General features: G+C 37.5%; 1 protein-coding gene across 6 annotated transcripts in view; it reads right to left on the reverse strand.

The window, feature by feature from the left end:
* The window catches only part of LOC118712813 (glycine N-phenylacetyltransferase), a 56,010-nt gene that overhangs the window by 29,257 nt on the left and 13,218 nt on the right, over positions 1-13,535 (reverse strand). Inside the window, exons 1-2 of one of the 6 annotated variants that reach the window (XM_045577479.1) lie at positions 9,747-9,980; positions 6,341-6,469 (exon numbers count right to left, since the gene is read on the reverse strand). The exons of 1 other annotated variant lie outside the window; for it this stretch is intronic. The gene's annotated coding sequence lies outside the window, so the exon portion shown is untranslated. Of the gene's footprint in view, positions 1-6,340; positions 6,470-9,746; positions 9,982-13,535 lie in introns of those variants that run through there. 4 more of the 6 variants (XM_045577478.1, XM_036426988.2, XM_045577477.1 and 1 more) reach the window with 4 other exon arrangements.

Here is a 13,535-nt window from a genome sequence, read left to right on the forward strand (position 1 = left end):
TTTCCTCTCCAGTACCATTTTATTTTTTCTTTATTTTACATTGGGAGTAACCTTCATTCTATTTTAATCTCTACTAGAGCATCATTCAAACCTATCTCAACTTGACCTTTACATCATCACTCTCTTACTAAACTTTACCCTTTTAGTCTCCAGTTTATCCTATCCCTTTCCGGCTTTAGTTTTTCCTCTATTCTTTCTGTATACCTCCTGATAAAGCTCTCACTATACTTATAGACCTAAGTTCCAACCCCTGATCCAAGTGTATAAATACCACTCTCTGCACTATATTAACCAGTTAAAATAACAAAACTGTTCTCCCCTCTATCCTTTTCTCATTGTTTGTGTGAAGGTTGATTATTGTGAACTTTTATGCTTGTTAGTGAAATTGTTATGCTTATTCCTGTGTTGTTATTGTTGCTTTGTATTTTTTTTAAATCCTCTGTTTTTGTTTGTTTCTTTTACTTCTGTATATCATAGCCTTACTTAATAATAGTGGATATTGTAGTTTGTATTAATCTCCAAGTATTGTTACTGGCATTGGCTGGGTTCAGTGGTTGTCCTATGGCAATTTTCTTCACATATATATAGTTTGTTTCCCATTTCTCTTTTAGTTTGTGTCTTTTCTCTCTTTCTTTCTCTCCCTCTCTTTTCTTTCCCCCCCCTGTTTTCCAACTTCATTTTCTCATTACTTTTCTTTCTTCTTTTTTATCTCTTTATCCCTCTTTTTTATTTTATTTATTTATTTATTTATTTATTTATTTATTTATTTATTTAATTTTTCTTTATTTTATTTTTACCTTTCTTCCTTCTCTCCTATCTCCTAATTTGCCTTTCTCTAGTGGTCACCTTTACTAGAGGTTATTAATATTGTAAATACATTCCTGTTAAGTGCCTCTTGTGTTGTACCTGGTAGGGTGGTATTTTGTACCTTTAAATCAACGCAGGAGAAGGAACACCACATAACCAGACATCCTGAAAAGAGAGGCCATGGGGAGACCAAAAAATAGCCCGCACATGAAAGAAAAGCAGGCATCACCAGAAAAGGAAGTAAACAAGTCAGAGGCAAGCAGCCTACCAGAGCAAGAATTCAGAATAATGATCATAGAATGGCTAAAAAGAATGGAAGAGAAATTTGACAATAACCAAGAAGAAATGAGGAAGAACCATGAGGAATTGAAGAAGAACCATGAGGAATTGAAGAAGAATCAAGAGGAATTGAAGAACCAAGAAGAAATGAAAAATGACATCGCTACCATGAAGAATTCAATAGAAAGCATCAAGAGTAGACTAGATGAAGCAGAGGACCGCATCAGGGGGCTAGAAGACAAGATGGAAAAAAAATACGCAAGTAGAGCAGCTTCTAGAAAAAAAGATTAAAAAGCAGGAGGAGAGCCTACGGGAGCTTTGGGACAATACAAAACAAAATAATATTCAAATAATAGGGGTTCCAGAAGGAAAGGAAACTGAGGTAGACATGGAAAAAGTATTTCAAGAAATAATGACAGAAAACTTTTCTGAGATAGAGAAGAAAAAACCCACACAAATCCAAGATGCTCGCAGAGTCCCAAGCAAAATGAATCCCAGAAGACAGACTCCAAGGCACATTATAATTAAATTGGCAAACAACAACGACAAAGTAAGAATATTAAAAGCAGCCAGAGAGAGACAGAAAGTTACATACAAAGGAACCCCCATCAGACTAGCAACTGATTTCTAAACAGAAACTTATCACGCCAGAAGGGAATGGGATGAAATATACAAAGTCATGCAAAGGCAGGGTCTGAATCCAAGAATACTGTACCCAGCAAGGCTATCAATCAGAATTGAAGGGGAAATCAGGAGCTTCACAGACAAAAAAAGACTGAAGGAATTTATCTCCACCAAACCAGCAATGCAAGAAATGCTAAAGGGTCTACTGTAAAAATAAAGAAATAGGGAGTGAAGAAGGAACACAGGTATAGAATAAAAATGGCATCAAATGAGTACCTATCAATAATAACCTTAAATGTAAATGGATTAAATGCTACAATCAAAAGACATAGGGTAACAGATTGGATAAGAAAACAAGACCCATACATCTGTTGTCTACAAGAAACCCACCTCAGGAAAAAAGATGCGCACAGTCTGAGGGTGAAGGGATGGAAAAAGGTTTTCCAGGCAAATGGAAATGAAAAGAAAGCTGGGGTAGCAATACTTATATCTGACAAATTAGATCTCAGAGTGAAGGACATAACAAGAGATAATGAAGGCCACTTCATAATACTAAAGGGAACAATCCAACAAGAAATAACCCTGGTAAATATATATGCACCCAATACAGGAGCACCCAAATACATAAAAAAAACTGCTGGAGGACATTAAGGGAGAGGTTAATAGCAATGCAATCATAGTAGGAGATTTTAATACCCCACTGTCACCCTTTGACAAATCATCTAAACAAAAAATCAGCAAAAAATATCAATCCTAAATGACTCACTAGACCAGATGGAATTAATTGACATCTTCAGAACATTCCACCCCAAAGCCACAGAATATACATTCTTCTCAAGTGCACATGGGACATTTTCAAAGATAGACCACATCTTGGGACATAGGCAAAGTCTCTTCAAATTCAAGAAGATAGAAATCATATCAAGCATCTTCTCAGATCATAATGGCATAAAACTGGAAATTAACTACAATAAAAGTAATCCAAAGAAATCAAACACATGGAGACTAAACAGCATGCTATTAAACAAGGACTGGGTTACCAGAGAAATCAAGGAAGAAATTAAAAACATCCTGGAAACAAATGACAATGAAAACACAACAATCCAAAATCTATGGGACACAGCAAAAGCAGTTTTGAGAGGGAAGTTCATATCCTTACAAGCCTATTGCAAAAAACTAGAAAAAATGGTAACAGATGATCTAACTCTACAACTCAAAGAGTTAGAAAAAGAGCAACAAGAAAAGCCCAGTGTAAGCACAAGGAAGGAAATAACAAAAATCAGAGCACAGATAAACAACATAGAGACCAAAGAAACAACACATAAGATCAACAAAACCAAGAGCTGGTTCTTTGAAAGAATAAACAAGATAGATGAACCTCTAGTCAAGCTAACCAAGAAACAAAGAGAGAGGACCCAAATAAACAAAATCAGAAATGAAAGAGGTGAAATAACAACGGACCCCACCGAAATACAACAGATTGTTACAAAATACTATGAACAACTCTATTCCAACAAACTGAACAACCTGGAGGAAATGGACATATTCCTAGAAAAATACAAACTTCCAAAACTCAATCAGGAAGAATCTAAAAATCTCAATAGACCAGTGACTTGGGAAGAAATTGAAACAGTCATCAAAAAGCTTCCAGCAAACAAAAGCCCAGGGCCAGATGGCTTCACAGGAGAGTTTTACCAAACATTCAAGGAAGAACTAAAATCTATCCTCCTCAGACTATTCCAAAAAATCCAAGAGGAAGGAACACTTACAAACTCCTTCTATGAAGCCAGCATCATCCTAATACCAAAACCAGATAAAGATAACTCAATAGAAAGAGAATTACAGGCCAATATCCCTCATGAACATAGACGCCAAAATCCTCAACAAAATTCTAGCAAATCAACTCCAGAAGAACATCACAAAGATCATACACCATGACCAAGTAGGATTTATTCCAGGAATGCAAGGATGGTACAATATCCGCAAATCAATAAACGTGATACATCACATAAACAAATTGAAAGATAAAAATCATATAGTTATATCAATTGATGCAGAAAAAGCATTTGATAAAATTCAACACCCTTTCCTGATAAAAACTCTTAACAAGGTGGGAGTACAAGGATCATACCTCAACATAATAAAAGCTATATATGATAAACCCACAGCCAACATTATACTCAATGGGCAAAAACTAAAACCATTCCCTCTAAGAACAGGAACAAGACAGGGATGCCCACTCTTGCCACTCCTGTTTGACATAGTACTGGAAGTACTAGCTATTGCAATTAGACAAGAGGAGGAAATAAAAGGCATCCAAATTGGAAAAGAAGTAAAGTTATCCTTATTTGCAGATGACATGATATTGTACATAAAAACCCAAAAGACTCCATTAAAAAACTAATTGACTTAATAAATGAATTTGGCAATGTATTGATAGCAGGATACAAAATTAACACCAAGAAATCCATGGCATTTCTATACACCTACAGTGAAAACTACAGATACAGGGACTAAAAAAGGAATTCCATTTACCATCACACCAAAAAAATGAAGATACCTAGGAATAAATTTAACTAAGGAAGTAAAGGATCTATATGCGGAAAACTACATGACACTGAAAAAAGAGATAGAGGAAGATGTAAAGAGATGGAAGAACATACCATGTTCATGAATTGGTAGAATCAACATCATCAAAATGTCCATACTTCCTAAAGCAATCTATAGGTTCAATGCACTCCCCATTAAAATACCAATGGCATATTTCACTGACCTAGAAAGAACTCTCCAAAAGTTCATTTGGAACAATAAAAGACCCCGAATAGCCACAGCAATCCTGAGAAAGAAGAGTAAAGTAGGAGGGATCTCAATACCAGACTTCAAACTATATTACAAAGCCACTGTTCTCAAAACAATCTGGTACTGGCACAAGAATAGACATATAGATCAATGGAATAGAATTGAGAACCCAGATATCAACCCAAATCACTATGCTCAATTAATATTTGACAAAGGAGGCACGAATATACAATGGAGTCGAGACAGTTTCTTCAATAAATGGTGTTGGGAAAATTAGACAGACACATGCAAAAGAATGAAACTAGATCATCAACTTACACCATACACAAAAATAAACTCAAAATGGATACAGGACTTAAACATCAGATGGGAAACCATAAAAATACTAGAAGCATCCACAGGCAGCAAAATCTCAGACGTATGCCAAAAGAACTTCTTCACTGATACTGCCCCTAGGGCAATGGAAGCTAAAGAGAAAATAAACAAATGGGACTACATCAAAATATTGTAAAAGCTTTTTTACAGCAAAAGAAACCATCAAAAAAACAACAAGAAAGCCCACGGTGTGGGAGAACATATTTGCAAATAATACCACTGATAAAGGTTTAATCTTCAACATCTATAGACAGCTGATACAACTAAATAAAAGGAAGATGAATGATCCAATTAAGAAATGGGCAATGGACCTAAATAGAATATTTTCAAAAAAAGACAGAAGAAAGGCCAAAAGGCACATGAAAACATGCTCAAGGTCACTAATTATCCGAGAGATGCAAATCAAAACAACAATGCGGTACCATCTCACACCTGTCAGAATGGCCAACATCAACAAATCAACAAATGACAAGTGTTGGCGAGGTTGCAGAGAAAAAGGAACCCTCGTGCACTGCTGGTGGGAATGCAGACTGGTGCAACCACTGTGGAGAACAGTGTGGAGTTTCATCAAAAAACTGAAAATGGAACTCCCATTTTACCCAGTAATCCCACTTCTAAGAATATATCCCAAGAAACTAGAAACATAAATCAGAAAGGATATATGCACTCTTATGTTCATAGCAGCACAATCTACAATAGCCAGAATTTGGAAACAGCCTAGGTGCCCGTCAGCAGATGATTGGATCCAAAAACCGTGGTACATCTATACAATGGAATACTATGCTACCATAAAAAAGAAGGAATTCTCATCATTTGCAGCAACCTGGATGGAATTGGAGAACATCATGCTGAGTGAAATAAGCCAGTCAATGAAAGAGAAACACCACATGACCTCACTCATTTATGGATAATAAAGAACATTATAAACTGATGAACCAAAAGATAGATATAGAGACAGTAAAGCAATAAGCAGACTGTCAGTTTACAGTGGGGAGGGGAGGGAGATCTGGGGGAGATAATAGAGCAACTGAAGGACTTGTATACATGCATATAAGTACAACCAATAGACATAAAACTCTGGGGAGGGAGGGTATCTATGGGAGGGAGGGGGGCAAAAAAAATCAATAAAATATATTAAAAAAACAACAACAACAAAGCTGTAATGGCTCCTAATTAGAACTCTGACAGATTGTTTGGGCTTGCTTTTAAATATACGTGGGGAAATTTCTAATGTGTGGTACAGGAACCATGTGTTAAGAGTCTTCAAGGAAAAATAAATGTAGGAAGTTCTGGGGGAAAAAAATCCTGCTTCTGGTATTTTGTTGTTTAGAAGTTCTTAAGGGAATATGAGATGTATAATTATATATATATTTTTAAAAGTTCTTTAGGCTATTTTTATTACTGTTGTTCAGCTTAATTAAGATATAATTTACATACAATAAATCCTCAACAATACTTTTCAAATCAGGAAAGCAAGAAGAGCTAATTCTCAAAGCTGGCCAAAAGGCTGGGGTCAAAGTGTATTTCAGTATATGCAATTCTTTGGCAGATGGACAATATTGAACTTTACCCAAGTCCTGTTATCCTGGAAAACATGAGTGGTTAAAAAGTTTCTTCACCAACTTTGCATTCCTGAAATGGCTCACTGCAAGGAGCAAGCCTTCCACCATCTGACTTAAGGCACATAGTGGTCCCCCCTGTTTACCTCTAATAAAGCCAGATGCTGATGCTCCAAATTCCCAGTGTTTGTCTCATGAATGATTAGCTAACTATGGATCCCCACTAACATTTCAGAACAAACTGCTTTAAACCAAACTTGAGTTCATTTTCTCTCCTTCCCCTCAACTGAGTCAGCATATAACCCCTACCAAGAAGAGGCTGAACTCAGGGTAAAACATTATCTGCACTGTGTGCATCCTGCCTCTCTTGCAGTCCTCGCGTCCTTTCAGGAGTCTCTCTAGACCTGTTTACACTTCCCTCATAAATGGTTAGCAAACCAATCTACCAGGACAAAGTTCTGATGTGCTAACAAAGTGTTAGTGAATTTAACTAAACTTTAAGCCTCTCTCCTCTATACAGGACTGATCTTTGACCCACATTCAGCCTGGGTCCAGCAAAAGGCCATCCCTTGCAGAAAGATACTCCATGTATCTTGCTTACTTATTTTTACAAACTAATAGTCATTTCTGCTTGAACTTTCAGATGGTCTGGGGTTCTCCCTGTTGAATTAGTGTCCCCTCCCTATTATTATAACAGTCCCCTTTCTCCTACTTGCAATAATCCTTTCAAATAAATTCTCTCCTTACCTAAGTGTGGAGTTGTTTTCTACTTAGCAATACTTTGGTATAGCTTCATTTTAAGTAAATGGACTTGTGACTAGCCTGGAAATATAAGTATCAATCTGTTTATTTATTCATTCTCTCAATAAATATTGATTGAGACTTTTTATTGAATTTATTAGAGTTACATTGGTCAGTATAATTATATAGCACATCTGCACATCTTCTCACCATCCAAAGTCTAGTCTCCTTTCAACATCATTTATCCCTCATTTACTTCCGCCACCTGCACCTCTCTAGTTCCCTCTGGTAATCACCATTCTATTGATTGAGAACTTCACTATTGTGGCTTTGTAAGATATACTTCAGCTTGGCTGGACTATATTTCCTGGAATTCCCTTTGAATTTCATGGGAATCCTATGGGGGACTTGGAAGGCAGGATGGAGCCACAGACTTTTTGTAGCTGACTTGGAGACATGAGGCAGTGGCTGGGCTGGCAAGGGTTTCGCTGTTCCCTGAGTTTGCCTTCATCTTCACTGTCATCTAGTCCAGGATGTTTAGCTCCCTAATGAAGGAGCCTGGCTTTTGCAGAGTACCCATTCTCCCAAGGTCAAAGTCAGCAAGAAATAACAAGGTCTCGGTTCCTGTGGGGGCCAGCTTGTAGTGTGTGTTTTGCTTGTTCTTGTTCTCTTCCACTTTAAATTATTTTCTCTTTCCCTACTACCTCTTCTGGTAGTTTAGTCTTCAGCATCATATGAGAAGAAACAGCCTACAGAAATTGCTGAACTACCACACAGAAGTGCAGAAGGCTGAATCCTGGGACACATCTACTTCTGCTTCTCTTTGAACCCTGACTGATATACACAACTCTGATCAATAATCTGAGCAACTGTGAGCTTAGAAGAAACTTGAATAAATTACCTGTAAATAACTCATAATCTAATAAAGGAAAAAAAACATGTACATAACTAAAAAAAAAATGCCTCTGAATTACTTCATATATGTGCTGTGGGTTTTATGACATTTTGATACAGCCTTTTTTATGGGGGACATTTTGATGTCTGGAACTGAAATAATTTTTTTTCTTTTTTTTTTAAATATATTTTTATTGATTTTGTACAGAAAGGAAGGGAGAGAGATAGAGAGTTAGAAACATCGATGAGAGAGAGTCATCGATCAGCTGCCTCTTGCACACCCCCTACTGGGGATATGCCTGCAACCAAGGTACATGCCCTTGACCGGAATCGAACCCGGGACCCTTCAGTCCCCAAGCCGACGCTCTAGCCATTGAGCCAAACCGGTCTCGGCTTTTTTTCAATTGTACATTTAAATTATATTAAAAACTGATTAACTTAGCGTATCCCCAATCCTTACCTCTTCTTAAGCTTTTATCCCATCCTTAAACCTAAGGGTGAGGTGTATATAGTGTATATTACTACTTAATATGAACAGCATTTGTCTGTTTTGATTCACTGCATCAAACTGGGATTTCAAGATGATTGGATCAAGCATACTGACTAAAACTAGTGGACAAGAAAATCAAGAGTTTTTCCTAAACTCTATGAGATTTCATAAGAGGGAGCTATTACTTCTAAGTGGAAGTTTATAGGGTTCTCATAGGAGAACTGGAGGGGAGGGTGGTGTTAGTTGCCATATTCCTGGGAAATACGGGTTAGGAACCATGGAAAAAAGTATTCATGTGAAGCTCCAATTGTGTTAAAACTTGGATTTGCAAACTCCTATAGATATCAGGAGAAAGTCACTGCTGTCTAGATTCATTTTTCTACCTACTTTAATGACCATTCATTTAAGGTCCACCCTTGTTCTACTTTTGATGTCCATGAACTTTTGTGAATTAATATTAACTGATTGGAAAGTACCTGACACAATTTGTTTCTCTTCAAAGAAATAACTTTACTACTCTAAGACCCATTCACATGAAAGTTATGATATTTATGGTGCCAAATGGGAGAGTCTTAAAATGAACATGAAAAAGTTAAGAAAATTACAGTTCAGCTGAGATTACTAACATCACATTTATTTCTTATGATTTTAAGTTAGCAATTAATCTGATCTGCATTTTAGTTCTTGCACCAGACTATTCTTTTGAAATTTTAAGGAAGGAAATTAATGTTCCTGGTCATTATTTATCCAAGGGGGGGAAATCTATTTTAGAATGTTACCAAAGATTAAAGAAGACAATGCTTGTATGGTATGTCTACAAACTGCTATATAAATGTCATCTGAATCAGCATATTCCTTCTCAAAGGCTGTTACATTTTCTGTACTACCAATGGCAAGTTCTCAATTCTTCTCACATTTATTTACCAATCCAAAGCAAAACCCTGACTTTAGTCAATCAAGAATTTCTTACACTACTAGGGTACTTCCCTATACACCCTAGGTTCCTAATTACAGGTTTCTCAAATGGAAATGCTTTCTTTTCCCCTGCAGAATTCTCAATATAAATCAACCAGAAATTTTCATACACACCCAACTGTAGCATTGTGAATCACTCCCCTACAGAGGGAAAGCAAAAGGAGATGAGGGGTCCCAGAGCAATTATTCTCCCTTGTTCTCACCTGCAAAGCTGTTCTCTCATTCAATCTCTGCAGAGATCCTCAGAGAAAGACAAGGAGCAGCAGATTATTCCAGAAGATGAAATATGTTGTCTGATATAATGATCTTGCAGAGTGTACTTTGATCTCTTTCCTCCCCAACACGGTGAGCTGATTTCTTAATAGAACCTGTGTAGCATGCTGTGGAATCTTCAGGCAGCAGAGTGTGAGATGAAGAACCTCCCCCTGAGTCCCATGGTTCTACCATCAGGTTTTGCCAACACTTTATTGACCTTTAAACTTTTAAACAAAAAACAAACAAAAAAAAAAAACACGTATAACCAGGAGGATTAAATATAGTGATGTTTGCAGTGTTTCTCACATATATGCTTCACTTACCCAGAAAGTGCCCAACTCTCTCCTCATTCATTAATCAGTTCAGATTAGAAACCTGCAAGAAATTTTTCATAGTGCCTAACAGATTGCTTTTCACAGAGGAGAAGCCACATGTATGTGCCTTTGGTATATGGTGCTACTGAACATAACACAATATGAGCATTTTGATTTGTGTCACTTAAATGGAGAGCATTTTGATTTGTGTCACTTAAGTGGAGAGGATGTCACTTTTGTGGGGGAGGAGAGAAGCACAAGTCCTTACCTGGGGAGCTGTTTCCACACCAATCTTTACACATGTCCCAAAGACAAATGAAAATGGAAGACTTCACCATGATGCAATTACCTCTTAATGCAGGCAGTTCAACAGGATCTAACAGAGTGCATTTCAGTATGTCTCCTCCAGAAATTGTTGAACTTGTAAGGTGGACAGTGCGCAAAGCAATATCTTTTGGTGTCAGCTATCATGAACTCCAACCCTTCTTCTCTGCGTTAAGGGTGAAGGAGCTGGCTCTTCAAACTTCAAAGGCTGACAGTGTGCCATCAGAGCTACCCCCCACCAAATGCCAGATTGCTCTTTGGCCCCACAGGCCATGCCATGACTCTGTAAAATGTATGTGAAACCACCAGGCCAGATACTGATAAGAGAGTAAGATTGTGTAGACAATGCCTTCTTCCTTCCCTTCTCATTTTCAAGTACCTGCAATAAGAGCAAGGTAGTAGACAAGATATAAATGATATCTGATTTGCAGAATCAGATCTATTTTCTTATACATACACAGAATAGAATATCACATGTATGGAGTGGCTAAAACTGTTAGAACTCTTCTTTTTTTGTATAAGCGGTGCCCTCTCCACTGCCCATTCTGAAGCTGCAGATAAGCATCCTAAATATGACTCAATGTGGGCACTTCTTAATCTCACTTTTAAAAAAAGTTGTTTTAATTGATTTGAGAGAGAAGAAGGGAGAAAGAGAAAAGGATAGAAACATCAATGATGAGAATCACTGATTGGCTGACTACTCACCTCCCTCCCCCACTGGGGATCAAGCCCACAACCTACGCATATGCCTTGACCTGGAATCTTACAGTGACCTCCTGCTTCATGGGTAGACACTCAACCCTGGAGCCACACCAGCTGGGCTTAGTCTTACTTTTATAAAGAAGAAAACTGAGTCTCAGTGTGGCTGAATTAGATATAATTTAAACCCAGAGACTCTATTCCAATGTGCTCACTCCCCCACATTAACTCTTGCTCTACCATCCTCAGAAAAGAAAAGGGAATTCATAGAAGTGATATTTTGAATACCAAAGCCACTATGTGAAACAACTAAGGAAAGAAGTTTGACACTATATCTTGTCTCATCAATGTTAATTTTTGTTTACCACATTAGAGTTTCAGTGTGGAGGCAACAAGAGTAACTTTAACCAGAGAAGCAGAGACAGGTGTAGCTGTTGTCCAGAGAGAACATAAGAAGAGCTTGAATGATCCTTCACTCCATGGATCAGCACAACACAGGTTTGTATACATACATATTTTTTGTCCTTTCTAGGAGTCATGTCCCTCCTAGACTATTAATTTTCAACCTTATCTCCGGGGTTAAAGTCATTATGATCATTTATTACTCTTTCTCTAAAGCCAAAGGCCAATGAAACTATTCTGTCACTATCAAAGGAGAGTGGACCCCTTGACCCCAGTAGTATCTGTATCTCACTAAAGTTGATTACAACAAAAGACTGGGATCCTTCTGTACCCAGTTCTAGAAGTCAGACCCCTAGTCCTCTCCTTCAGCTATCACCTGCACCCAGTCACTCAGAAGATTCCAGGGCCTCTACCCCCAAGCCCTGTATCTTAAACTAGTTTCTTAACCTCTCTAGGTTGTTTCCCCAACTGTCAAGAGTGCTTTTGTACTAGGTAACAAAGAATTGTTCTGCTCTTCCTTGTCTCCATGCTTTTATCCTTGCTGTGTTACATGAAGTAATTAATGAAAATTTTCTTACACTCTGTGGGAGCAGGTACAAGGAAAAGGGTTTAGAAGCTCTTGTGTCAGTCTTCATCTCCATGTTTTTCCCTGAGTGATGGAGTGAGGTGCTGGCAATGATGCTAGAAGCAGCTTAGCATAATGGCTCAGAGGGATGACAATGGGGCCAAACTAACAGGGTTGAGATCCTAACTGCACTACTTACATATGATGTGACCTTAGATAGACTATCTCATCTTTCATGCTCTTTTTCTGAATATATAAAGAGCAGTAAATAATAGTACTTATTTAGTAGCGTTTTGAGTTCTTTCTATGCTCAGTTTTGGGGGGACAGAAACTAACAAGTGTGACAAAGATATAGAGATACTGGGACTTTTGTACACTAGTGATAAGAATGTAAAATAGTGTAGCCACTGTTATAATCAATATGAGAATTCCACACAAAAAAAAGATACATCTACCTTATTACCCAGATATCCCACTTCTGGGAATATATCCACAGGAGTTGAAATCAGGACCTTGAATAGCTTTCTTCACTTCCATGTTCATTGCAGCCTTATTCACAATAGCCAAGAAGTGAAGCAACCTAAGTGTCAATCAACAGATGACTTGATAAAGCAAATGTGGTCTATATACACTGAGTGGCCAGATTACAATCTAGCCACTCAGTGTATATTAGAGGCCTGGTGCATGAATTAATGCATTGGTGGGGTCTGGCCAGCCTGGCCAGAGCAAGGGGATATGGGCGGTTGGCTGGCCTGCCTGCTGGGGACAATTTGCATACTAGCCTTTTATTATATAGGATATACACTGAATGGCCAGATTATTATGTGTTCAGAGATCATAATAATCTGGCCACTCAGTGTATATAGTGGAATATTATTCAGTCTTTGAAAAAGAGGAAAATCCTGCCATATGTGACAAGATAGATGAAACTTGAAGACATTATGCTAAGTAAATAAGCCAGACAAAGAAGGACAAATATTGTATGATTCCATCTAAATGATACTCATAGAAGCTAAGAGTAAAGTAGAACTTACTGGGAGCTGGGGAGAGGGAAGCATAATAACTTGTTCAAAGGGAAAAATATGTTTGTTATGCAAGATGAAGAAGTTCTAGAGATCCGTTGTACAACATTGTGCTTATAGATAACAATACTGTGCTAAACATTTAAATATTTGTCGAGATTCATTTTTTTAAAATTTAATTTTATAGAATTTATTGGGGTTATGTTAGTTAATAAAATTATATAAGTTGTCGGTATACAATCTAAAATACATCCTCTGTATACTGTATTTTGTATTCGTTATCCCACGTTGTGTCTCTATGTCTTTTTCCATCATCATTTATCCCCCATTTACCATCTCCAGGTCCCCCTAATCACATTCCTTCTGGGAATGACTAGTATATTGTTTTCTGTCTATGAAATTTTATTTTGC

This window comes from Pipistrellus kuhlii, unplaced genomic scaffold, assembly GCF_014108245.1.
Source record: "Pipistrellus kuhlii isolate mPipKuh1 unplaced genomic scaffold, mPipKuh1.p scaffold_m20_p_9, whole genome shotgun sequence".
Classification (NCBI taxonomy): Eukaryota; Metazoa; Chordata; class Mammalia; order Chiroptera; family Vespertilionidae; genus Pipistrellus; species Pipistrellus kuhlii.